This window comes from Petromyzon marinus, chromosome 5, assembly GCF_048934315.1.
Source record: "Petromyzon marinus isolate PM22_M1 ecotype Great Lakes invasive population chromosome 5, UKy_Petmar_22M1.pri1.0, whole genome shotgun sequence".
NCBI lineage: Eukaryota > Metazoa > Chordata > Hyperoartia > Petromyzontiformes > Petromyzontidae > Petromyzon > Petromyzon marinus.
In genome coordinates, this window is record NC_133671.1 from 11036425 (window position 1) to 11062685 (window position 26261).

The 26261-nt window shown below is 45.5% G+C and overlaps 1 protein-coding gene and 1 long non-coding RNA gene across 2 annotated transcripts in view; one reads left to right on the top strand and one right to left on the bottom strand.

Moving 5' to 3' along the window:
* Positions 1–26261, bottom strand: part of LOC116939052 (transmembrane protein 132D-like) — a 586990-nt gene that overhangs the window by 551004 nt on the left and 9725 nt on the right. The gene's annotated exons all lie outside the window — the stretch shown is intronic.
* The window catches only part of LOC116939053 (uncharacterized), a 70062-nt gene continuing 53469 nt past the window's right edge, over positions 9669–26261 (top strand). Inside the window, exons 1-2 of the long non-coding RNA XR_012936161.1 lie at positions 9669–10252; positions 14025–14082. This is a non-coding gene — a long non-coding RNA (uncharacterized LOC116939053). The remainder of the gene's footprint in view (positions 10253–14024; positions 14083–26261) is intronic.

Consider the following 26261-nt stretch of genomic DNA (forward strand, 5'->3'; position numbering starts at 1 on the left):
TTGCATATTGATATCAACAATATTCTCATATGTATGAAACGAAGAGTACAAAACATAATACATTGTACATTGTTGGAACAAAAATATTAAGCAGCAACTATGTATCTAGTACATGGAATCGTTAGCATTGCATTTAGTGAAGAAAAGCAAAACGCACAATTATTCAGTGATGTTTTAAACGTCTTAAGTTAATACCAATAGATACTTTTTTTTGTTATGCTTAAACACGTTTCGTAAAGGAAATGTCATTTGGCTTGACTAGCTCTAACATAATGAAAGCCTTGTAAGTGTGGACATTACCAGTCGATCCAGCAGAGGGTGCTTATTTTAAAGAAACATACGGTTCGACAATCACAGCGGTTACTTCAACAATAACGGTCCAACAAACATGCTCCAATTTAGTGCATCGTTTGCCCAGCTGCATTTAAAGCGTCGTCAGAGATGGCACCCACTTTATGGAGATCATATTATCCATGTATATATGTATGTTGAACTTCTTTCGCATCGTACGTAAGGCAACCGTGCAAATCGGAGTGTGCCTGCTGATCGCGGGTAAAGTTTAAATACAAATGTGTTGCAGGTCTAAGGCGTTCTTCGCACAGCATTGCTTTATTATTTCAGTCGTTTACTGCCGTACGCACCCTGAAAGTTGTGTGTGTCTGCATCAAGCGCGTCTATGTGTCACGGCCACCACCGTCAGTGACGCTTATTTTAACAGGTCCTGGGCCTCCCCTAGGTCGACACAGCCTCAAACGAGTAACTGGTGTGGTGTGGGAACATCGTCACTGGGGAGACAAAGGCGGCCGTGCGTGGTGAATCCAAGTCCCGGGCGAAGCCGGGTAGCAAACCTAGTAAATAATATACATCCATGCCACAACTTCAAGCAAATAAAACAGCTCTGGCAGGAAATAAGTTGCCCACTAAATCGCACCATGTCCGATGCTTGAGTTGACTTGCATGAGTTACTTTCAAAATGCAGCCAACATTGTGAGTCTTTGATAGACTTCTACATGGTCAATTTATTTATATTTCATAAGGCTTTAATTAAATGCAATGGACAACTGGATAGGTTGGTGATTAGCGTGCTCACCGTTGAGGCACTTTACACAGAGATGGAAAGCAACGTCTGTGCAGAATTGCCAAAGCGCTCCGTCATTGACAAAGTCGACTAAAGGTCACCAATCATCAACTTGCAAATGTGTATCGTAGCCCATATCCCCACACCGAATATTATATGCAACATAGATAAGTAACTGTCCCTGCACGCTATAACTGTAGTTTTCCATATCTGGCTAAACAAATAATGTATACGTGCAATAAACATTCATGCATATGTTTAAGTTGATATTTTAAGAATGTATTGCTATCTCAATTGTATGTATTTAATTTCATATTGATCTGATAAGCTTTGGGCCAAGTACTATGAAGGACGTTTAAGGCCTGATCCATATATAAAAGTTAACATTAATTGTATTGTCATCCGTCGCAAAGCAGCAGACATAATTCAAATCAGTATGTAATGTAAAGGAATGACATTTTCACTGATTAGTTTTGATAACGTTTGTAATTTTTTTAGACTAACAATCTGGGATGCTGGCTTGCTTACATGAATTCTAATTTGCAGCACTGTAATCCTTTATGGCTTCCATTAGTGAGTCTTGTATAAGGGTGTTCAAATTAGTTGAGTGGTATATTCAGACTGCCAAGTGGGGATAGCTGTGATGATGGCAAAGGGGTAAGTGTGATTGGAAGGTGGTAAGTACAGTGTCTTAGAAAGAAATATATTATATACTAGCGGGAAGTACCCGGCGTTGCCCGGGGAAAAATATATATTTCAAAACTTTTCTTAAAAACATAACATATACATACACAAGTACTAATCTATTGTTAAAGACCGGCGTGACGTTTGTCTGTCCATTTGTCCGTCAATAAAATTATAAGAGGCTTGCAGAAGTCCAAAAAGTTATAGAAAGTGGGGGGTAAATGGTTGATCTAAAAGGCATATACTGTATCCCTACACACCCTACATATAATAGAATGAGTAGTATCTAGTGACTCTATAGTAGTATCTGGCTCTACAGTAGTATCTTGCTCTACAGTAATATGTACTGACTATATAGTAGTATCCATTGACTGTACAGTAATTATCTACTGAGCACGATAGTAGCGAATGACTGTATAGTAGTTACCACTGACTGTAGTAGTAATTACTGATCATAGTAGTATCTACTGACCCTACAGTAGTATCTACTGACTTTACAGTAGTGTTTACCAACTCTTTAATAGTAACTACTAACGCTATAGTAGTATCTGCTGACTATAGCAGTATCTGATAACTCTATAGCAGTATCTACTGACTATAGCAGTCTATACTGACTCTATAGTCGTATCTACTGACTATGCAGCAGTATATACTGAATGTAGTGGAATCTGACTGTAGTATTAGCGAACTGACTATAGTAGTATCTATCGACTCTATGGTAGTATCTACCGACTCTATAGTAGTATCTACTGACTCTATAGTAGTAACTACTGACTCTGCAATAGTATCAAATGACTATTGTAGTGCCTACTGAATCTATAGTAGTATATATTGACTCTATAGTAGTATCTACTGACTATAGTAGTAACTGCTAACTCCATCGTAGTATCTGCTGACTCTATAGCAGTATCTGCTGACTATAGCAGTATCTACTGACTATAGTATAGACCAACTCTGTAGCAGTATATACTGACCATAATGGTATCTACTGACTGTAGTATTACCTACTGACTCTATAGTATCTGCCGAATCTATAGTAGTATATACCGTCTCTAAAGTAGTAACTACTCACTAAAGTAGTATCCACTGACTATAGTAGTATCTAATAAATCTACAGTAGTATCTACTGACTCTATAGTTGTATCTACTGACCATAGTATCTACTGACTGGAGTAATATTGTCTGACTGTAGTGGTATTTACTGACTGTAGTAGTATCTACTGACTCAATAGTAGTATGTGCCAACTCTATAGTAGTATCAACCAACTCTATAGGACTATATACTGACTGTGCAGTAGTATCTAATGCATATAGTCGTATCTACTGAATCTATAGTCATATATATTGACTCTAAAGTAGTATAAACTACTATAGTAGTGACTATTAACTTTTAAGTAGTATCTGTTAACTATAGCAGTATTTGCGAATCCTATAGCAGTATCTGCTGACTATAGCAGTATCTACTGACTCTATAGTCGTATCTACCGACTCTATATCAGTATATACTAACTCTATAGCAGTATCTACTGACTCTATAGTAGTATCCACTGACTATAGTATTAACTAACTCTATAGTAGTATCTACTGACTTGTAGCAGTATCTGCAGACTCCATAGTAGTATCTGCAGACTAAATTCTGGTATCTGCAGACTCTGTAGCAGTATCTGCTGATTATAGCAGTCTACAGACTTGCTAGTCATATATACTGACTCTGCAGGAGTTTACACTGACTATAGTGGTATCTACAGACTGTAGTAGTATCTACTGACTATAGTAGTATCTACCGACTATAGTAGTAACTGCTGATTCTAAGGTGGTATCTGCTGACTCTATAATAGTATCTGCTTACGCTATAGCAGTATCTGCCGACTCTACAGTAGCATCTACTCACTCTACAGTAGCATCTACCTACTCCATAATCTAACCTATAAAAGTAATTTTTTGTCTGTCCGTCCATCTGTCTGTCCGTCCGTCTATCTGTCTGTCTGCGCACGTGCGCTTGCGAGGGATTTGGCTCTCAAACGGAGGGGTTTACGTCGAAAAAAAATTGCGAGGCAGCACGCCGTAAGCTCCGCGGTGGGCAAGCGCTATGCCGTTTTCCCATCACTCACCTTCAAAATAGTTAAAATAGCATTTTTGTTGGCGATTTTTATTTATATATTTAGTTTTGCCGCCCGCCGTCGGACAAAGCACGCAATGGCGCACGCACGAAACGCTGACAGGAGTTGCCCCTAGCAACGCACACACGATCGCTACAAAATTTTTCATTCGCGTTAACAATGCTTAAAAAATATACACATAACGCAGAGGTTAATTCTTCATAGTCTTGTGTCCTCACCCACCCCAATGCGTGCAGTTACTGATATAAAGTCCATAGATTTTCATATTAGAGCGCTTACATAGCATTATTGCGGCGCGGGTGGGGAGAGCGGCACAGCCCCCAGCCTGGCAATGTGTCACCTCCTCCGGCTGGGCAATCTAGGCGTGGCCGCAGGCTCTGCACGGGACTAGGCCTCACCACGGCAATGTAAAGTACAATTTTATTGAATCTTTCGCTAAGGACGCAGGTTCATTGTTTACTATTATGAAACAAATAAGTTGCCAGACATAACAACAGTAAAGTTTGTGTGCAGAAAACTAATTTTTGCATTATTAAGTTGCTAAATATTTCCTTTTTTAGGTGTGTTTGTATGACGCTGATTAATTAACTTCAGTGCACTGGCACTCTATTATCTACACTGCTAATTTTGCTTTTGGCCATTATGAGTGTATGCCAGTTTATAATCTGCTGCCTGCTTCTTTACCTCACTCAGTGTACTGCCAGCCTTTCATGTTGACTGTATCCTGCTTTTTCAGCTGCTGACCGTATTGCCAGCTTTTTATGTCGACTGTAGCAACGCTTATGTCATTGAGTCAGCGTACTGGCAGTCTATAATCTAGACTGTAGCCTGCTTCTCAACATACCTGTACATACTGCTGCTCTTTAATGTACACTTATTTCAGCTTATTTCTTCAATGCATTTCTATTGGTTTGATTACTCTCGTCACGCTATTTACTGATACGTATTACTGCAATGCTGAATGATATGTTATACTGCTAATACGTTGGACTTTCTTAGCTAGATCCCATTGCATTTCGTCTATCGTGTTGTTACATTCGTGGGAACATCACCTATTAAAATTTTGCTGTACCGCACCTTTACTTTCCACCAAAGCGGGGAGCACGCAGGGAGGTTAAATGCCCCAAATATTGTTGACTTTGCCTTCTTACGGTGGGTGAGGAACATTGTGAGAGAGACATTGTTCTTCCATACCAAGACAACACCATCACACAATTTCCTGACACTAACAGAGCATACGATGCCCTACAATAACACATTTCCTGTTGCAAGGCCAAGATGGGTACTACGTCAAGATTCCTCCAATTACAAAGCTGCAGGACAAAGACACCCTCACAAAACTGTCTCCTCTAAAAAAAACTTCTATTCCTTCGTGATCATGGACAGAGGAGGAAACCACATATTGTAGTGCGCCAACCTCTTTCACCAGTATGTTGTCGATGAGTATCCCAACATGGAGAGTGAGCGCCTTCTTTACATTCAACTGAATCTAAACCGCCTGTGTGTGAACAGTATGCTCATCTCTGGGACGCCATCAATGCCGATGCAAACGGTCACAATGTGGGCTGATTAGTTATTTTTACTTCATCCTTCACAGCTTCACCAAGATACATGCATGAGAAGACTCAGGATGCTATGACGTACATGAGCCAATATGGCACGCCCCATCTCTTCATCACCTTCACTTGCAATCCCAAATTAAAGGAGATCCAGGTTTACCTTTATCCAAACCAAATGCCACCAGACAGACATGACATCTTAGCGAGGGTCTTCAAACTCAAAGTTTATTACCTCATGATGCTTATTAGAACCAAGGAATGTGGCGTCTTTGCATAGACAAGCAGTAACTTGGGTATTTTGTACCATTGAACACTCCACCCCCACAACTCCCAATCGGTGATGGGGCAGTTGTGGAGAGAGTGGGGAGTTTCCCATACCTGGGCAGTGTGCTTATGACCAGCTCCAGTTTAACAGCAGAGGTCTCACTCCGAATCAGTCGAGCGGCAATATATTTTCATCGGTTGCATAACGCTGTGTGGAAGCTACCTGGTCTGTCACTCTGCACTAAGCTTCAGGTCTTCTCGGCCACGGTCATTCCCTCCATTCTCTACGCTAGCCTGCCTACGATCCATCCTGGGTTTAACCAGGCTGGATTGTGTGAGCTCACAAATCCTTGAAAGATCTGGGCAAGTTTCCATCAGTGAGCTCCGGCAGGCAAGGCTGCGTTGGCTGGATCATGTAGCCCGCATGCCCAGCCACCGCATGCCGAAACAGCTCTTGTTCGGCCGGATCGAGAGGGCTAAGCGGGCATGGCACGGGCTAGAGAAGAGATGGAGTGATGTGGTACGGGAGGACGTGGAGCTAAGTGTGTGGAAGCTACCTGGTCTGTCACTCTGCACTAAGCTTCAGGTCTTCTCGGCCACGGTCATTCCCTCCATTCTCTACGCTAGCCTGCCTACGATCCATCCTGGGTTTAACCAGGCTGGATTGTGTGAGCTCACAAATCCTTGAAAGATCTGGGCAAGTTTCCATCAGTGAGCTCCGGCAGGCAAGGCTGCGTTGGCTGGATCATGTAGCCCGCATGCCCAGCCACCGCATGCCGAAACAGCTCTTGTTCGGCCGGATCGAGAGGGCTAAGCGGGCATGGCACGGGCTAGAGAAGAGATGGAGTGATGTGGTACGGGAGGACGTGGAGCTAAGTGGACTTGCCAATGACTGGTACCAGCGGTGTCAAGATCGGCCTCTGTGGAGGAGGCTCGTGAAGGATGCTACTGGGCAGTTTGAGGCAGTCGCCCTCCAACTACAACGGAGGGCAGAGGAGCGACGCTCACAACAACGAGCAGAGCGCCGGGTGGCTAAAGCACATCAGGTTGGCACAGTAGGGGGCACAGGTGGTGCATCAGCCAGTCATCTCAGTCTTCTCCGTCAGTCGACCCATGGCACCTGGGTCTGCCCCGTGACCTCCTGCCAGCGGGCGTTCGACACTTCACGTGGCCTCAAGGTGCACATGGCCTGGCACAAGCGTCGTGGTGACGTCACCGCTACTTCGTGGCGAATGGCGGTTGTTGTTGCTTTTTTTGCCCGGGCAACGCCGGGTCCTTCCTGCTAGTAATATATTGACTCTATAGTAGTATCTACCGACTATATAGTCGTAACTACTAACTATATAGTAGTAACTCTAGACTCTATGGTAGAATCTGCTTACTCTATAGCGATATCTACTGACCCTACAGTAGCATCTCCGACTCTGCAGTAGCATCTACAGACTCTAAAGTAGCATCTATTGATTCTATAGCAGTTAACTACTAACTTAGAGTGCCGTGGTGAGGCCTAGTCCCGTGTAGAGCCCCCGGCCTCGCCTAGCCCGCCCAGCCGGTCGAGGTGGCGCCTTGGCCAGTTGGGGCTAGGCTGCTACCCCCCCCCCCACACCATCTCCCAACCTGCACTACAGTAGTAGTATCTACAGACTATAGTAGAAGTATCTGCAGACTCTCTAGCAGTATCTACTAACTCTACTGGCTGTAGTAGTAGCTATACTAACTCTATAGCCATATGTACTGGCTGTAGTTGTAGCTATACTAACTCTATAGCAGTATGGACTGGCTGTAGTAGCTATGCTAACTCTATAGCCATGTGCACTGGCTGTAGTAGTAGCTAAACTAACTCGATAGCAGTGCGTATTGGCCTAGTAGTATCTGTACTAACTCTATAACAGTGCATAGTGGCCATAGTAGTAGTAGCTATACTAACTCTATTGCAGTACGTACTGGCTGTAGTCGTAGCTACTATTACTAAAGTGGTGTGTACTGGCTGTAGTAGTAGCTACTATCACTACAATAGTATATACTGGCTGTAGAAATAGCTATACTAACTCTATAGCAATGTGTACTGGCTGTAGTAGTAGCTATACTAACTCTATTGCAGTTTTTACTGGCTGTAGCAGTAGCTATACTATCTCTATAGCAGTGTGTACTGCCCTGTAGTAGTACCTATACTAACTCGATAGCAGTGTGTACTGCACTGTAGTAGTACCTATACTAACTCTATAACAGTGCATACTAGCCATAGTAGCTATACTAACTCTATAGCAGTACGTACTAGCTGTAGTCGTAGCTATATGGACTCTAAAGCAGTGTGTATTGGCTGTAGTAGTAGCTATACTAACGCTATAGCAGTGTGTACTGGTCGTAGTAGTAGCTACTATCACTACAGTAGAAAGTACTGGCCCTAGTAGTAGCTACTATCACTACAATAGTATGTATTGGCTGTAGTAGTAGCTATACTAACTCTGTAGCAGTACGTACTAGCTGTAGTCGTAGCTATATGGACTCTAAAGCAGTGTGTATTGGCTGTAGTAGTAGCTATACTAACCCTATAGCAGTGTGTACTGGCTGTTCGTAGTAGCTACTATCACTACAGTAGTATGTACTGGCTATAGTAGTAGGTACTATCACTACAGTTGTATGTACTGGCTGTAGTAGTAGCTACTATCACTACAGTAGTATGTACTGGCTGTAGTAGTAGCTATCCTAACTCTATAGCAGTGTGTACTGGCAATAGTTGTAGCTATACTAACTCTACAGAAATATGTACTGGCTGTAGTAGTAGCTACTATCACTACAGTAGAATGTACTGGATGTAGTAGTAGCTATACTAACTCTATAGCAGTACGTACTGGCTGTCGTAGTAGCTATACTAACTCTATAGCAGTACGTCCTGGCTGTATTAGTAGCTAAACTAACTCTATAGCAGTAAGTAGTGGCTGTAGTAGTAGCTATACTAACTCTATAGCAGTATGTACTGGCTGTTGTAGTAGCTATACTAACGTTATAGCATAATGTACTGGCTGTAGTGGTAGCTATACTAATTCTATAGCAGTATGTACTGGCTGTAGTAATCAAGACAAGAGTGAAAAAATTACTTGTGGAAACATCTGCTAAGATGTGTGAGGTCTACAAGGCATATTTCGGAATCCCTGTCGGGGATGAAGACAAACCCAGTGCTCCTTGGTTCTTTTCGGTAAAGTCACGTAGGTAAAAAAAATAAAACAACAAAAATCACGACGTTTCGGCCACAACACAAGCGGCCTTCATCAGGTGAAGGGACCAGACTGTCTCGAGGACAGCGCTGGAGTGAACACAGCTAAGCTCAGACCGCGACTTTTAAGCTGTGTGAGAGGAATCAAGGTGCCTTGACAAAGGAATTAGCATAAACAATAGCATTTAATTGGCAGACTTGAACAGTGTAGAGGGGGTGAACATGTGCAGGTCGGCGAGGGGGGGAGGTGTGAAAAGGGAAGAAAAGGGAAGCTGCAAAAGTTTGGGGTACCACTACTTGAAAAAATATACTGTACCATTGAAAATTAGTTTAATGTTTGCTTAGATTTAGAACATCTTTCCAATGGTTGCTTAATTTGAAACCATCTTCTCGGTTGAAATTGTGTCTGTGTTTGTAAATCTGAATTGCCTCGTGAACAAATCTCTGATAAAAACCCGTGGGTTTGCAAAGAACCTTAGTATTGGAGAAAATTATATCGTGATCACCCACAGCGTTATAACAGTGATCAGCTACGGCAGAAGAATTCGTTCTGCCGTGTTTCAAATCTGATTTGTGCTCGTGAATTCGGTCAGAGACATGTCGCTTCGTCTCCCCGATATAGCAATCACTGCAGGTACAACTCAATTTGTAAACCCCGGGGTACTGTAAGTCTGGAATGACATCCTTCACGGATGGGATCAGATCACGAATTTTGTGTACTGTATTGAACCGGACCTGGATCTTGTGTTTGTTTGAATTTTGGAAATCTTTTTAGTAACGCCTGCTATATATGGTAGTGTGATGGTTTTGACCGGAGTATCAAGTGGTTGTTTCTGTATGGAGGGAGAGACAGCTTGGCGGATGGTACGGTCAGAGTATCCATTCCTTTTGGTCTGGTGTTGTTGGTCCGAAATGCAATGAGCCCTATGGTATAAAGTTTTGATGAGATAATTATTTTGAGCTGGGTGGTGGTGGGAATCAGGTTTCAAGTAGGAATCTGTGTGGGTGGGTTTCCTGTCGACAGAATGCCCCAATGAGCCATCAGGTCTCCTCTCAAACAGAACATCCAAGAATGGTAGCTTGTCATCTTTCTCCACTTCCATGGTGAATTTGATGGCGGGATGTCTGGAATTGATGTGGTGTAGGAAAATGTTCAGAACTGGGAGGCCATGTGGCCAAATGACGAAAGTGTCATCCACATATCTCTTCCACAGGGAAAGTCTGAGGGTGGAAGTCTGGATGGCGTCCGATTCAAATTTCTCCATGAAAACATGGGAAAACAAACCCAGTGCGCCTCATTTCACCTGCGAGCAAAGCAAAAAAACTCTGGAAGGTAAGATGGACAATTATTGCTCTGAATTTTGTTATAAAATTTGTTCGAAATCTTTTTAATTGTACAAGTTTTTAATTTTAAAATGTTTTACAATTTTAAATGTTATTGAAAAAATATTTCATTCATGAAAAATGTTGCGAGAATCTCTTACACGTTAGTCATGGGTGAAATAAATTTATTTTTGTAGGATGGTACAGAGGGGAAAAGAGTTCCATGAAGTTTGCTATCCCAAGAATTTCGTGGGAACTCACTGACCCCTCAACCAATTGCTACTTCTGCATGGTGGACCCTTCCAACCATTATACTGGCAAGAATGCACCTTCTATCACGTAATTGGACCGTCCTTCATTCATCACCACGAGCTCCCCGTACCCACTCCTCCGGAGAGAGAGCAGCCGTTTTTTGAAGAAAGCAGCAAGTCAGAGAGCAAGGAAGATGTAGATCCAAATGACAATTTCAGAGGAGGAGCTGAGGAGAAAACCTCATACTACTCCAACCAAAAAGACATCAACGACTTGATCAGAGATCCTGGTCTCACCAACCCCAATGCCGAGATTTTGACGTCTACGCTCAAGCAGTGGAACTTGTTGGATGAAAGTGTGCAAGTCACAGATCAGAGGAAGCGTCACCAACCTTTTTACAGCTTCTTCACCCATCAAGATGGGCTCTGCTTCTGCCACAATGTGACCAAGTCTGTTCGAGGCAATCGGAATCGCCTGTAACCATAATGAGTGGCGCCTCTTCATTGACAGCTCATGCAGGAGCCTCAAAGCCATGCTGCTCCATAATGGTAACAAGTACCCGTCTCTTCCCCTGGCTCACTCGGTGCACCTCAAAGAGAATTACAACAGCATCAAGACCTTGCTGGACGCCTTGAAATATGATGAGTATGGCTGTGAGGTCATCGGAGACTTCAAAATGGTGGCATTCCTGATGGGTCTCTAAGGCGGTTTTAGCAAGTTTTCCTGCTATCTTTGCTTTTGGGACAGCAGGGACAACAAGGCGCACTACCGCAGGCGGGACTGGCCACAGCGGACCGAGTTTTCTGTGGGGAGGAACAATGTCAAGTGAGAGCAACTGGTGGACCCCCGAAAGGTGCTGATGCCACCACTGCACATAAAATTGGGCCTCATGAAAATTTGTAAGAGCTGTAGATAAGGAGTCGGCAGCCTTCAAGTACCATCAAGACTGTCTGAGGCAAAGGTCAAAGCCGGTGTCTTTGTCGGACCATAGATAAAGAAGATCCTGGAGTGCAATGAATTCCCCAAGAAGCTCACTAGTAAGGAGAAAGCGGCTTGAAACAGCTTTGTCGCAGTGGTTCATGGCTTCCTGGCCAATCACATGGTCGAAAACTACGTGGAGCTGGTTGAGACTGGTGGAGAACTGCAGCACAATGGGCTATAGGATGTCTTCAAAGTCCATATCCTTGATGCTCATCTTGATAAACTGAAGGAGAACATGGGAGCGTACTTGGAGGAGCAAGGCGAGCGCTTCTACCAGGATATACTGGACTTTGAACGCTGCTACCAAGGACAGTATAATGAGAATATGATGGGAGACTACATTTGTGGGCTGATCCGTGAAATTGATTTACAGTATAATCGTAAATCTCGAAAAACTACTCATTTCTAAATATTTTGTAGTCATTTTTGTATTACTTTAGTATAAATACACGTTCATTTTGAGTCACATGTTTTTTCTCACTTTATGTGAACGGAAATACAAAATTCGTCTGTTTTCTCATTGAAAATAGGCAAATTTCAAAATATCACTGTTCTGGTCACAAAAGCAAAACTTGTGGGGAATAATAGCCATTTTCTATACTTTTTAGGCATAAGCAATTAGGAAATAAAACTTACTCCCCAGGAACAAAAATTGTGTTACATATTGAAATTATTGAAGTAATACTTGCTTGTGTTTTGTTTGCATACATTCGCCCATTTTGTCCCAAATTTATCATAAAGCGTAAGAATAAATCTCCCCATGAGGTGAATTACAACTTTATGCTGATATTTAAGGTTTTTACAGTAAATTAATAAAGTTGTTGCGTGAATAAACATCGCAATTTATTACTGCTTTGGCACACCTGTTGCAGGACAATTCTGGCAATTCTGACAACTGCCTGATGATGCTGGTTGCATCTACCAGCGAAACGGTCATACCCAATTGTTAAATGTTGTGGAATTTTATCCGGCACACTGGTGTGCTACATCAGTAATACACTGGCGCACTGGTTCACGTGACAACTTTATTTATCGGCTATGTCGGGTGGAGGAGGGTGTACCACACACATGTTACTTACACAATCTGACCCAATCATCAATTGTGAATCTTAATAATTGTCACGAATGCCTGCGTGTTAAAAGCACTGAGAGTTGCAATGGGTACGTGTTAATGTCATTATTAATTGAGAAAAGTTATGCAAACTTGGGGAATTAAGTGATAGGAGGACATTCTAAAGTAGATCAATTTAAGAAAAGAAGGCGGCCGAGAAGTGTTTTGACCTGCAGTGTGGTGGTTGAATGTAGTGTGGATGATATAAACAATCAGTAACCATGGTAGTAGCGATAGAAAAGTGATACATAGACAGTTAATTGCTAGTGAGCATGTGACTGATACAAATCAGTGAGTGCTGGATGATCAGTTTTATTGTTTAATTCTATCAAGTACAGTGAGGTGGGAACTAAGTGCCCTACCCCAGAGGAAACATTTATTCATATTTTATTTTTAATTAGAAATTGCCTTTGGTTACATCTACAATTTCGTTGAACACAACTTTTCTGTAATTTGTAATCCTATAGCTATAGTTTGTTTTAAGCATGTATTTTTGTTGTATGCATGTGTAATGACATGGTGACACCTGCTGGCTGGGAAAGGGAAGCACAGGTACGGGCACAGTTAAGGGAACATGCAATTGGAGAGGGAGAGGTATCTGGGGCAAAGGTAACAGGTGGGGTTATCCGAGATACTCCGGGAACCTGCTCGAAGGTTCCACGAGAGGGCGTGGCCGGAGGCGGGGCCTAGCCATGCCTGGGGGGATATAAGGGGGAGCGCACCCGGGGCTCGGGGTTCGTGTGTAAATTCTGTGTCCTGGCTGCATCGCTGCTTCGCGACATCTTTCTCCGTCATCCGACCACATGGAAGATCTCCTGCGGGGTTTCCATCGCCATCATCATCACACCACGAGCCAGCGGCGTAGCCGAGTGAGGGCAGTGAGACCACATTGAGTGATTGGCTGTGTGTAGGGGCGTAGGTTTACATGGCCAGAAGCAGTGAGCAGTCTCATGAGCAGAATCCGCTCATAGCTGGGGATTTTGCGAATAATATTGTGAAGCTCTTCATAGAACTGATCATGAATCTCCGTAGATGAGTAGAGTGTAGGGGCGTAGGTTTACATGGCCAGAAGCAGTGAGCAGTCTCATGAGCAGAATCCGCTCGGAGCCTGCAGTCGGTGGTTCTATCATGCCAAGGAGTGTGTTTTTGATGGCGAACCCAACACAGTGTTGCCTTGGTTCATTCTGCTGTTTTCCTTGCCAGTAGAAAGTGTAGTCACTCTCTTGTAGTGAGCCACTGCCAGCAAGTCGGGTCTCCTGCAGTGCTGCAATATCCACATGGAGTCTCGCCAGCTCCTTGTCGATAACTGCAGTCTTGCGGATGTCTCCAATCTGCAATAGATCTTCAGAGAGTCCAGAACACATTGCACGTACATTCCAGCTTGCAAAATGAAGGGCTGGAACCTTATTTCGTTTTGTTTTGCTTTTGTCTGGTGCAGGTGTTGCAGCCCACTTGTCTGGTGATGAACCATAAGCTCAAAGCACCCATTGGAGCAGGTGAGCTGTGGCGGGAAAGCACCTTATTGGCAGGGGGCTGCCCAGCTTGAGGCGGGCGGTAGCTATCCATTGGGGTGCAATGACCCCTCCCACCGACGATGGCAACCCGTGGCACCCATTTTTTACGCCAATCTAAAATGAGCTTATAACCCGTGACTGCTGCCATTTGTGTTTCTTGGCCACGATTAGGTGGCCGAGGAGTGTCCTCTCCCTATTTTTGCACCTCTTGTTGGCGCAAAGCCTGGGCAGGTTATTTTGGAAATCCTGGGTTGCCCATGCGTCAGGATCCCCCCTTCGGCCTTGCTGGTGATGTCCAAAAGAGTGCGTAGCACGACGTTTGGTACCAGTTTGGCTGCAGGGGCTGCCGGGAATGTGCCGCAGTGCATTACAAAACCACCTGAGGGGCCCTACTCCTGATTTTCTGTAGGAGTTTACTCCCTTAGCCATTGACTCTCCCGAGACACAAACAAGGCAGTGAGAAAACCACGTAACCCTGGGATGGGCCCTTACCAGGTACTGACAGCCGGGCCAGCTGTGCCTGGGAATCGTGTAAGGCAGGGTTGTCACGCCCTGAGGTAGTTTATCACAAACTACATTGGACGGAAGATGAGGCACTAATTGCTCTGCCGACTGTTTTGGACGACAACGCTCTTGCTGTCTTCAGGGCTATTCCCGCAGCTAAGAAGGCTACAGTTAAAAGTGCTTGTGCTGAGATAGCGGACGTGTATGAGCCGCCTTCCTACACACGCAGGAAGTTTCTTCAGAGGAGGCGAGGGGAGGCCGAGACGCCTACTGCAGCGTGCTGTTTGGCGCTGGCGGGAGCAGCTTACCGCGGAGTGGATACTGAAGCCCTCGACTCGCTCGTCATGGAAAGGATGTTGGGACTGGCATGAGAAATTGGTGTGTTTTTACCTGTGTGTGACAAAGACGTACAGACGTCCCTGTGGGCCACCAGGTGTCTTCAGGCCCACGAGAATCTGCAGCGATGGGCTCAAATAGCGGTGTGGACAGGGGACCACAGCCAAGATGGGGAACCGAAGGGGTGGTCGCCATGGAAAGTCGTGGTGCCTCCGCCTGATGATGCGACTTCGGAGGTGGATGTCGCTGCTGCGTTCCTGGTGTGGAATCAGAGTAGAGGGGATGCTGCACGGCGTAAGTGGAGCTGGAGACCGCGTTAGCAAGAATATTGGATGGCGCGGAGGCCCTCACTTACCGGCTTTCGCTGCGGCCAGCCGGGGCACTTCGCACGAGGATGTCAGAACCGTCCTTGGGCAGCGACCACAACTTCAGCACCCACTGCTCTACAGACGGCTACATCTCAACCCCAACAGGCGAATCGAGACACATCAGACACCCGGCCCATTTTTCAATCTCAGACATCTAAGGATTCAGGGGTCATCTCCACTCAGCATGACGCACACATTGACACCGGACAGTGAAATCCTGTTGCGCATGGGTGGCCTAGCTAGGGGATGGAGTGGAGGAAATTGTCGCGTTGGGTGGTCGCGGCAGCTGCAGGTTCCTCGGCGGTATCTGGTTCTATTCAGGGTGTTAAGGTTCATGTCTTGGTGGACACCGGAGCCTCAGCCACCATTATTTCCGATGTCGTAAATGCTTGTGTCGCGGTGAACGGTGGGAGCATGGGCATCGTTGGACAAGTGGAGGCCCGTACCAAATTGGCGAGGTCGCTTTGGTCAAGCCCATACGAATCTCAAGAACGCTGGCAGTGCCCTGCCTTTTGGGTACCGATAAAAAAAAATGCCTGTTAAGATCCTGGTCGATCAGGGTTGTGTGGAAATGCTATTGGGTCGCAAGTTGTTTTTTTTGGCGTCTTCCCATGTGAATACGGCTACGTGTGTCAAGGTCCAAGCACTTGTTACGGACTCGGTGGAGATCCCGCCAGGCTCACAGATGCTTGTACCGTTATGCTATCGCAAACAGTTGGGAAAGGTTGATCCGAAGGTGGGTGTCCTGACTCCGTCGAATACGGCGACCCATGGATTGCCGCTAGTAGACGCCTAGACGGTCCTTTGCCCCAACCAAGCGCCATTCTTACAAGTGCTTAATGTGTGTCCGGGTATGGTTGTGGTCCAGGCAGGTACAGTATTGGCTCACGCTACTACCACATTTTGTGAGAATAATGCCAATGCCGAAGCTGGCGTTACCTTGGTTTAGTAAGTTGCTAGGCTTTGAGATATCTACAAATTCGAATGTTCACAAACGTATACAAAAAGCTATGGTAATATCATTAAAAGCTAATTTCAACCCTTGGCATGTCCATCAAGACACATGATACTGTAAATAGAACATATCCAGAGCAATATAAATATTAAAAAAAACTATAGCATCTAATGAAGCAGCCAAAATCATACCAGAGCATTGTTTGTCTTGAGAGACTATATTTCTCAGTGAGTAAAAATATAATAACCTATTCACTAGGGAAAGAGCTGTTGTTATTGCTCGTGGACATCCAGTGCATAAGAGAACATAGTGTGTAATTACTGCCATTTTAAGTGCTATGTTTGAGAAGGACTTGGGGGGTTTGATTGACGACCATGCAAACGAGGGTTGATTGCCTTCTTGAAGATGGAAAATTATGAAAACATGGATAATTTGCAGAGTTTATCCCGCTGGAAGAGAATAAACGAGATTTCAGCAGGAATATGTAAAGATATTGTCACATCATTGAGACAGCGATGGAAGTGACAAGCAAGAAATGCTAACTACCTCATAGGATGTCGTGGGTTCGAATCTGACCCTGACGCCAGTATATTTGGAGTTTACAATTTCTCCTCGTGGGTGCGTAGATATTTATCCGGGTCCCCTGATTTTTCCCTCCACATTTCGATGCATGTGTTAAGAGTATTTGGCTGCTATATACTTCCACATTGTAAGCCACTTTGGTGAGCCATCTTTTGTAGCCAGGTTGCTTCTGAAAAATATATATATATTGCTCAGTGGGCCTTACCTGGTAAAATAAATTAAAAATAGTTAATTTTAATAGTTTAAAATAGAAATGCATCCGTGTGCACGTCCATCTAACAAATGAAGCAATCGAATCAGCATGTATGTAGGTGCTAAGGCTAAATCAGATTGTTAAATCGCAGGATCGTTAGACATGGTGACAGCTTGGGAAGGTTATCATTGAGCAGTGGATTTATCATGGCTGATGATGCATTTGAAAAGGATTAAGGTTGAGAAGCCGAGCCGAGTGACAGAACACAACATAAAAATAAAGACTGTGTACCATCTACCCAATGCATTTTACCTATGCCACTTCTTTGTTGACATTCATCACGATAAACTATGTCAAAGTATATGTTTTTTACGTTTAAGTTGTATAACTTAACAGTTGGATCAATATCATGCATTCATGGTGCTCATTTTGCATTCCTGCTATATTCCAGTGTATTACATATCCGATAACATTATGACATAGGTATATTTAATATAAGAAAGTGAATTACAAGTGAAATACTTTTAAACAAATCAGGATAAGAAACGGAGTTATTGGTTGAAAATGTGGCATGGTGACAACATAAAGGAATACAATCTTGCAAAACAAATGCATGCAAAAGTATTTCTGAAAAAAATAGAGTTTACTCTTGATTTGAAGCTTTCGTGACTGCTGTGGTTGTCCCACCTGATGAAGATTGCTTGTGTTGCGATCGAAACGTCGTGATTTGTTTTATTTTATTTTATTTATATCTACGTGACTTTACCGAAAGAACCAAAGAGTAATATAGAGTTTATTATGCAATTACAAAGTGTGAGAAATACCACAATTATGCTCAGGGATCTGCACTTCAAATATGTAATGGAATAAACCTCGGCAAAATGGTAAATGAACCCTCAACAGTGTGATAATATGCCACCATTCCACATTCTTCAGTTTATGAATGTTTTGCAGCAATGCCATTTGAGCACATAATTATTTCAGTACCATATTTTTAGGTTGATCACATATCGTATTGTTCTGTACTTTTAAGCTCTTGAACATCCCATATTACTCATTTTAAAGTTTCATCACCAGCTGTTTGTATTGTATCGACCCTAAAAATAATTACTTTTCTTTTAATGAGGAATCCATTTAATTGCCATCTTGCATATGCAGACTCAGGGAATACAGATAGATGTTGTCACCACCAAAGAGTACATGTATCTACCAAATAAAAACGGGTAAAAGTGAAACTTTGAAAATAATTAAAGTAGTTTGTCATTGTTGAACAGGTATTCTTGCAAAATTGATTTTTATTAAGATACTGTTACATACAAAGGAGGACATTAAATCATACAGCATTGCACATAATCTGTATGCAAGTAATGTTTGTTTTTTGCTATTGGTCAAAGCTGCCCCTGGTGCATTTCCCAACGCCTAACGCTGAAAACGCGTGTTTAAAGTATCCACAAAATATCACCAACATATTTTTTTGCAGGTGGATACACAGTGGAGTGCTAAAACCCAAAAACGGCTCTCGTGTAGAAAATGTCTGCCATCAAAACGCTGGAGTCCAGTCACGCAGTTTGTGAGGGCACGTGCATAACCTTGTTTTTTTTTTTAAATCACGCCCAACGAATGCCTCCTAGTGCCACACTGTACGTGGAAAAAACTCTAAATCACTTATAGTAAGGCCAAAGAACAGCACATCCGCTGCCAGCTGTAGGTTAATACATTACTTTATTGACCGTTGGATTATCTTTCATTATATTGTGGCACCTTTTAAGCCAAACCTGCTGTGGGGCCCGACGTCCACCCCCCCGCCCTCGCTAGGCAGGTGGGGCGCGACGTCCGCCCGTTCCGCTCCCTCCTCCACCGCGTCGGTTGGTTCCAGCCGGACCCCCGCCGACCGAGTGATGGGCCCCCCCCTCCATGCTAGCGCACTCTCTGAGGGACATACTCATGCCGCTGGCTCGTAGCCGCACGCAGTTAAACCACACACCTGTGCACCCCGCAGCTATCGCTAACACAGGGGCATGCACGCGCTCACACCTTCATGTGCACGCTGCGGTCCCATGTTCACTCTTAACGCACGTTCCCCCACGCAGTCGCTCCACACAGAAATCACAGACACCACAACTATGGTCTGTGCTCACTTTTATTCTCAGCGCAAACCCCGCACTACCCGGGGGGGAATATTTAGCGAGAAGAACCTAGCCTACTGCTGCCTCAGTCCCCAGATACTCAAACGCCCTACCACGTACCTCGTAGCTGTACTCACGGCGTCGCACGGATGCTGTGAGAGTCGGATGGAAGAGGACGAAAAAACTTTGCCTATCACTGCCTCGTGGCGGCACTCGCTGGCGCCACACGGATGCTGCGAGTGGCTCGAGAAGGCAGGACGGCAGGGGGGGGTGGGTCTTGGCAGCCCAGATGTTGAAGAAAAGATCTCCCTTGAACAGCCCCAGGCTCCCCTTTTATCCCCCTGACTTCAAAAGCCCGGGGTCGTGTTGTGCCACGCGGCCAATCGTACGCCTACCTGTGATTACCACAGTTTTTTTTTGTCTTTACATGGAGCATTGCTGCTGCTGCTTCTGCGACTCATTGTCTGGCCGTCCGTATTCATAAATTATTACTCACCCTTGTTAATCCGGAATGATGCCCGACTAGCGAATACACACCTTGTGAGTGTGTATTTGGTATGGGGGTCAGGGTAGGTCGTGGCACTGCGATCCCATGATCTTATGATCTGCCCTTCTCACTTTCCTCCTAAGGACTTTTCGGATTAAATGCCGTTGTGCCAGACAATCCCCTGCCAGGACAATACGTGTGAGCGCTGCGTGTGTGTGCTCAGTGTGGGGGCCAGTTGGGGTCGCTGGGCTTGCAGAGTTGCTTCAAGGCCGTGGCACCACATAGCCCCCCAAGGTGCCCGTCCCCGTCCCGGGCTGACTGGAGCACGTCGCCTGGGTCGCTCCAACCAGGTAGCGCCGCGGAGTCCACGGGACCTGCCCGGCTCTCATCGCTGGTTTCGTGGGTGGTGGCTCAGCTTTTCGAGGCCCCAGTGGTGGTCTCCGTTTCCATTCCAGAGGCTCCTCCTGCCCTCCGGCGTCAGCTGGCTGGGGAACAAAATCAGGGGCAGAGGGGTTTAGGTGCCGCTGCACTCATCGCCTCCTTGCTGGGCTGGGGTCTGCTGGGAACTCGGGCCCAGCAGGTCCCATGTATGGCGTGAGGCCATCGGGTATGGGGGGAATGGGTTGTGTGGGGGTTTCGGGGTTTCAGGGCACCCGAGAGGCGGGTGCCTGCCCAGCTGGGTCTGCTTTCATGCATTTCAATCGGCGGACGTTAACCACCCCTCTCCCCGCCTTAGATCAGCACCGTCCAGGGTCCTCGCCAGTAGGTGGACAGCTTCCCCACCTGTCAAGCCCCTAAGGCAGGGTATGCAGCCATACCTTAGAGCCTGCCGATTAGAAGGGGCGCCCTGCGGCCTCCCCCTGGTGGTCGGCCTGACCACGGGCTACTTGCAGGGTCCCCATCAGGTGCTCCACGGGCTGGCTTTCCTCCTACGGTTGTGGCAGGAGAATGCCGAACAACAGATCTGCCAGTAGGCGAGACTCATGACCAAACATCATGAGGAACGGGATCTGTCCAGTAGACCTGTGTACTGTGGTGGTGTAGGCAAACAGGGCATAGGGGAGGTGTTCGTCCCAATCCTGCTGATTGGCAGACGCCATATGTTTGAACTTTCCGGCCAAGGTCTGGTTCACGCGTTCCACCATACTATTTGCTTGGGGGTGGTACGCCGTGGTTCGGTCCTTCTGGATCCTGAACACCTGGAAAATAGCTCTGCCTTGAACTCACTACCCTGGTCGGTAATGACTCCTTCGGGGGTTTTCCATGTTTGAGCACGTAATGCTCAACAAACGCCCGGGTGACCACAAGGGCCATCTTATCGGGGATGCCCACTGCCACTGGATAGCGCGTAAAATACTCCATAGCCACGAATATGTACCGGTTGCCACGGTGGGACCGTGGGAATGGCCCCTGTATGTCGACCCCAACCAACTGGTTCGCCCGGCTGATGTGATACGGCCTCAGGGGCAGCTGATACTGCTCCAGTTTCTGCCCACACTGTTGACAAGCGTGGCAGCCCTGTACCCAGGCCCCCACATTTCGGATCAGTTTGGGCCAGAGATACTGGTGACGCAGGGTCTCCCGAGTTCGCTGTTCCCCATCATGGCCCCCGAGCAGGTGTTCATGCACCAGCTGCAGCAGCTGGGGCCACACCCGGGCAGGAACACAGATGCACCCTGGCTGCCTTGCCTCAGATAGTTCCCACACCACTCCATCCTTCACACACAACCGGGAGTACAACCCACTCCAGGCTCCGTGTACGGTGACCTTTTCCTCCTGTAGGGCCGCCTCCACCACCGCCAGGTCCGGGTCCCGCCACTGTGCCTGTCGCAGCTGTTCATTGTCCAGGCCAGGGAACACACAGCCGACATCTTCTTGGATCCCGCCGGGTTGGTCAGAGCATCCCATCGGGCCCATGGGTGCAGGATCCGTGCCTGCCCGGCAGCCCCACTGGCCCCCGGGTCCTTCAGCAGGGACCTCTGTGACACATACGGTGATCTCTCTGAACAGAGGGGGGTTAGTCTCAGGGCCCCCCAGGGGGGCCGCCACCTGTTGGTAGCGCCCCCCCCCCCCCCCCGTAAAACATGGGCAGGCCTCCTCAGCCTGTGTCTCGGGGCACACCGCGGGTTGCCTGGACAAAGCGTATGCGTTTGCGTGCGTCCATCCAGCCCTGTAATCGATCTGTAGCTTATTTTCCTGCAGCTGCGTCAGCCAACGGGCCATCTGCCCCCGTGGTTCCTTGAAAGTGAGGAGGAACTGCAGAGCATAATAGTCAGTGCGCACGCAACATCTCTGGCCATACAGATACGGCTGGAACTGCTTGCAAGCAAAAATCACGGCATACAGTTCCTGACGGGTCACGCAATAGTTCATTTCGGCCCTGCTCAAGGTCCGGCTGGCGTATGTGATGACCCGCTCTGCCCCATCCTGCACCTGTGACAACACGGTGCCCAACCCACTGCTGCAGGCGTCAGTGTCCAAGATAAAATCTGCAAAAAAGTCAGGGAAAGCCAGGGTGGGGGTATGGGTGAGGTGGTCCTTGAGGGTGGTGACGGTCGTCTGCCAGGCCTCTGTCCAATGCTAAGGGTTCTTAGGGGAAGTGAGTTGGATTAGGGGACGTGCAATCTCACTGAATCCCTTCCCAAATCGACTGTAATAAGTGGCTAGCTGCAGAAATAACCGTATCTCCATCAGGTTCCTCGGCTGCAGCCATTACACTATGGCACGTACCTTTTCCGGGTTGGTACGCACCCCTGCCTCACTGACATGGTGTCCGGGGTATGCCACCTTGCGCTGCGCAGTATAACACTTATACGGTTTGAGCTTGAGATGAGCTGCTCGCAGTCGTTGGAACACCTCCCGCAACCTGGACCAGTGTTCAGACAGTGACCTACTGAATACTATCATGTCATCCAGATAAATCACGCACTGTTCTCTCTGCAAGCTCGGCATCACCAACTCCATCAACCGCTGGAACGTCGTAGGTGCGTTAGTGAGTCCGAACAGAAGTACTCGGAACTCAAACGTGGTCTTTGACCGATCCTCCTCCGCCATCTCCACCTGCCAGTACCTGGATGCCAGATCTCAGGTGGGGAAATAACGTGCCCCCGCGAGGCTTTCAAAGGTGTCATTGATGCGAGAGTAACTGCATTCAGCTTCCGAAAATCAACACAGAATCGTGTCGACCCATTCTTTTTTATCACCAGCACAACCGGGGCAGACCAGGGCTCGATGAGGGCTGGATTATGTTATCGCGGAGCATATCCGTGACCGCCTCATTGATCTGGGGCCGTTCGGGTGCGCTCCCTTGGTATGCAGGGAGTTTAATGGGTCGGGCTGCACCTTTGTCAATTTAGTGCTTGACGAGGTCCGTCCAGCCAACATCCGAATCGTGCTCACTAAACACGTTGGCGTACTCATGTCGTAACCCTCACAGCTGATTGGCCTCCACCTCGGCTAAATCTGCCCAGGGTACCCATAGCGCGTCATGCAGGGGCACACCAGGATAGCGGCCGCGGGCTTGAAATGGAGGCGATCTGGCTCCTGTCCCAAGAACGGAATCCGCTCCCCGCTGCCCTCCATGGTGGCACATTGCTGGCAGGGCCGCACGTTGAGCCGCAACTTTTCCAGGAGGTCGGTCCCTGCAATACACTCGTGGCATAATATGCTCGACAAATATAACTTCTGGTTACGCACCTGATGTCTGAGGCAGACCTCACGGGTGACCCTCCCCAGCAGGCCCATCCCAGCTCCACTCGCATTGTGCAGCACGCGGTCCGTGGCCTGTTAGTGGCCCACGTCAACCCCGACCAAGCTGCAGTGTGTTGCGCTCAGTGTGGAGGCCGGGGGGGGGGGGGGTCGCGGCGCTTGCAGAGTTGCTTTGAGACTGTGGCACCACACTGCCCACCGCTGAATAGTTGACCAAGTAATATATCACAAAATGATACTGTGTGCGTGCATGTCTGTGGTGAGTGTTTATTTGGAGTGGTTATGAGGCAGTTGTTAAACTGTGCATAATACAGATGAACATATACAAATTCAGTGGGAAGTGGTATCTGAAAATGGCTGAGGCCTCTAACTAAATCTGATTGAGCCCTGGAGAGACAAAGCTGTTGCAAATATAATACAGAGATGAACACTTAAATGTGTGCATACCAGCCTTAAAAACCTCTCGAGAATAACTACCTTTACCAAACAATCTATACACTTTAAAGGCTTGTCTTTATAATGTATTATGCAGTGGGATGATTAGCAGTATGGGAAATGCTCCATTCAGAAAAAAAGCATATGGACTTAATCATTTGCAATCTGCTCTGGTCGTTTATAAAACTTGTCTACGACCCTGATATCAGAAGACCCTGATATCAGAATATCATAATCCTTGCATGTACATTAAATGCATATATTGTGTAGTAATTACATTGCTTGGGCTGTGGTAATAGCCGCACATACATTTCAATCTATTGTCTTGGTTTATGACTAGTTTAAAGAAAGCGTCAATGTGGACTCAAGTTACATCAATGTTAGTTTATTTCAATGCAATATAAAATTCACTTTGTATAATGAACTTACATTATTTTCATTTTCCTAATTATGGTAATAATATTCTTGGTTCTTTCGGTAAAGTCACGTAGAAGGGAAACAATAAAATAATAAAAATGTAAAACAATAAAATTCTCACGACGTTTCGACTGAAACACAAGCAATCATCATCAGGTGTGAAAACCACAACAAGAAAATTTGAAAAAAGTGGCGTTTTTTTAACGTTAGCACCACGGAGAGCAGTCACGAAAGCTTTAAGTCAAAAGTTATGGCAATAACATTACATCAGTTATCTGGGCAATATAGTACTTTTTAAAGCATTCATGAAATCTCTCGACTCACATTTATTGTTGTTATCAGCATCTGCTAAGGCTGACATTTAGCACTTCAAGTCTTCAACAACTTAGTATGTCAAAACAGCCTCTCCTGATGCCTCCAACGATCATGCATTTTTTTCCATTTGGGTACTCGATGGTCGTCACAAGGAGACCCCCATAGCTGTAGAGTACCAGTGAGAAGGATTGGTCAATGTGTCACGCTGTCAAGACTGACACTGCTCCAAATGCTGCTCATCATTGCTAGTCGCTATACAGTATGTAAAGTGTCTCCTGATGTTGTAACAAGCTCGTGGTTATTACTGGATGTCCCCATGTGTTGGGTTTCTGAGATATTGAACGTCATCTTACCATTTGTCCAAAGCCAACTTAACGTCCGACATGTCACCTACAATTTGTTTTCTCACATGATCCTTCATGCTGGCATGTTGGCTCCACAGCGAATGATGTCGAAAGTCAATCACTCAATTTTAATGCACACATTTTTCCCCCATGATTCATAATTTAATGATTAAGCCCAGTCTGTAATTCAATTACTGTAATGCGTGTGGAAAAGCAGTGTTAAAATAATTTTCACCACAAATGGGGTCATTGCACCACTGAAATAGATAATTGATATGTAATGGAATTCGATCAACGACAAGAACTATCTGTTTCTATTGAGCAATGCCGCATCTTTAATATTTTAAAGATAGATAGCACCCCGGTTTAACGTCTCATGGTATTGCTAGCACCTTCTAGAGCACAGTACATTTTGTATGATGTTAGAATCATGTATTGTCTTGCAAGAAATGTGCCAACACTAAGTCTGCTAAGTCAGATCCTATATCAGACAACACAATCAAATAGCTTGAGTAATAGCGATAATATGCAAGCTTTTACATTAATGACATTACATCGTCATTTAGATACATTAGCGTCTTTGTAAACTATGAGAAACCCATAAAAATGATTTTTGCTTGTATTAAGTAATTTCCAGACATCTTTGCTGGACTAGTTTCTGGTTCATTAATTAAATCACACACATGAAACTTATTTTCTGGCACTTCACAAAGATATGTCTTTGATCAGCATTGTCTTTTGGGCTTAGCTTGGTAATATAAGTGGGTGGCTGATGTAATTAAGTTTTTTTTCATATATATAAAGTATTTATCTTTTCTATGATATTACTTTTTAAACGTTTAAGTCATACTTGCCAAACATTAACATCACAAAATAACAAAATGATTGCAAATCTTCATTATAATTATTTTTCAACGTGAAATTTGCCAAACACCATTCACAACATAACTCCACCACCTCTTAGCACAATTATTTAGCGATGATATATATACATTTTTAGTGGTGTAACATTTGTGAGGTGATTGGTAGTTAAAGGATGAGATGTATTTTTTTATTTGTTGGGTGTTTAAATGAACGATGCGGTATAAAACTGATCATTAATCTAATTAAAATTTTAATAATGTGGAATGTAAGTGCTTTACATGACAAAGTGTTTTACATAATAACACACAGATCACACACACTCACCGGGGCTAAATGAAGGAAAAAGAGAGAAAGAAGGGACAACAACAAACATGTGAAGAACCATCTGAAACAGGGACACAACGATAATTCATCAAAACACGCACACCGCAACAGGCGTTGAAAATCTGAGCATTAGCGAGTCCAAAGAGGAGTCCAGCAAACTCTATTAAAAAATGGCTGGCCCGGTCCACCATCCCGGAACACCA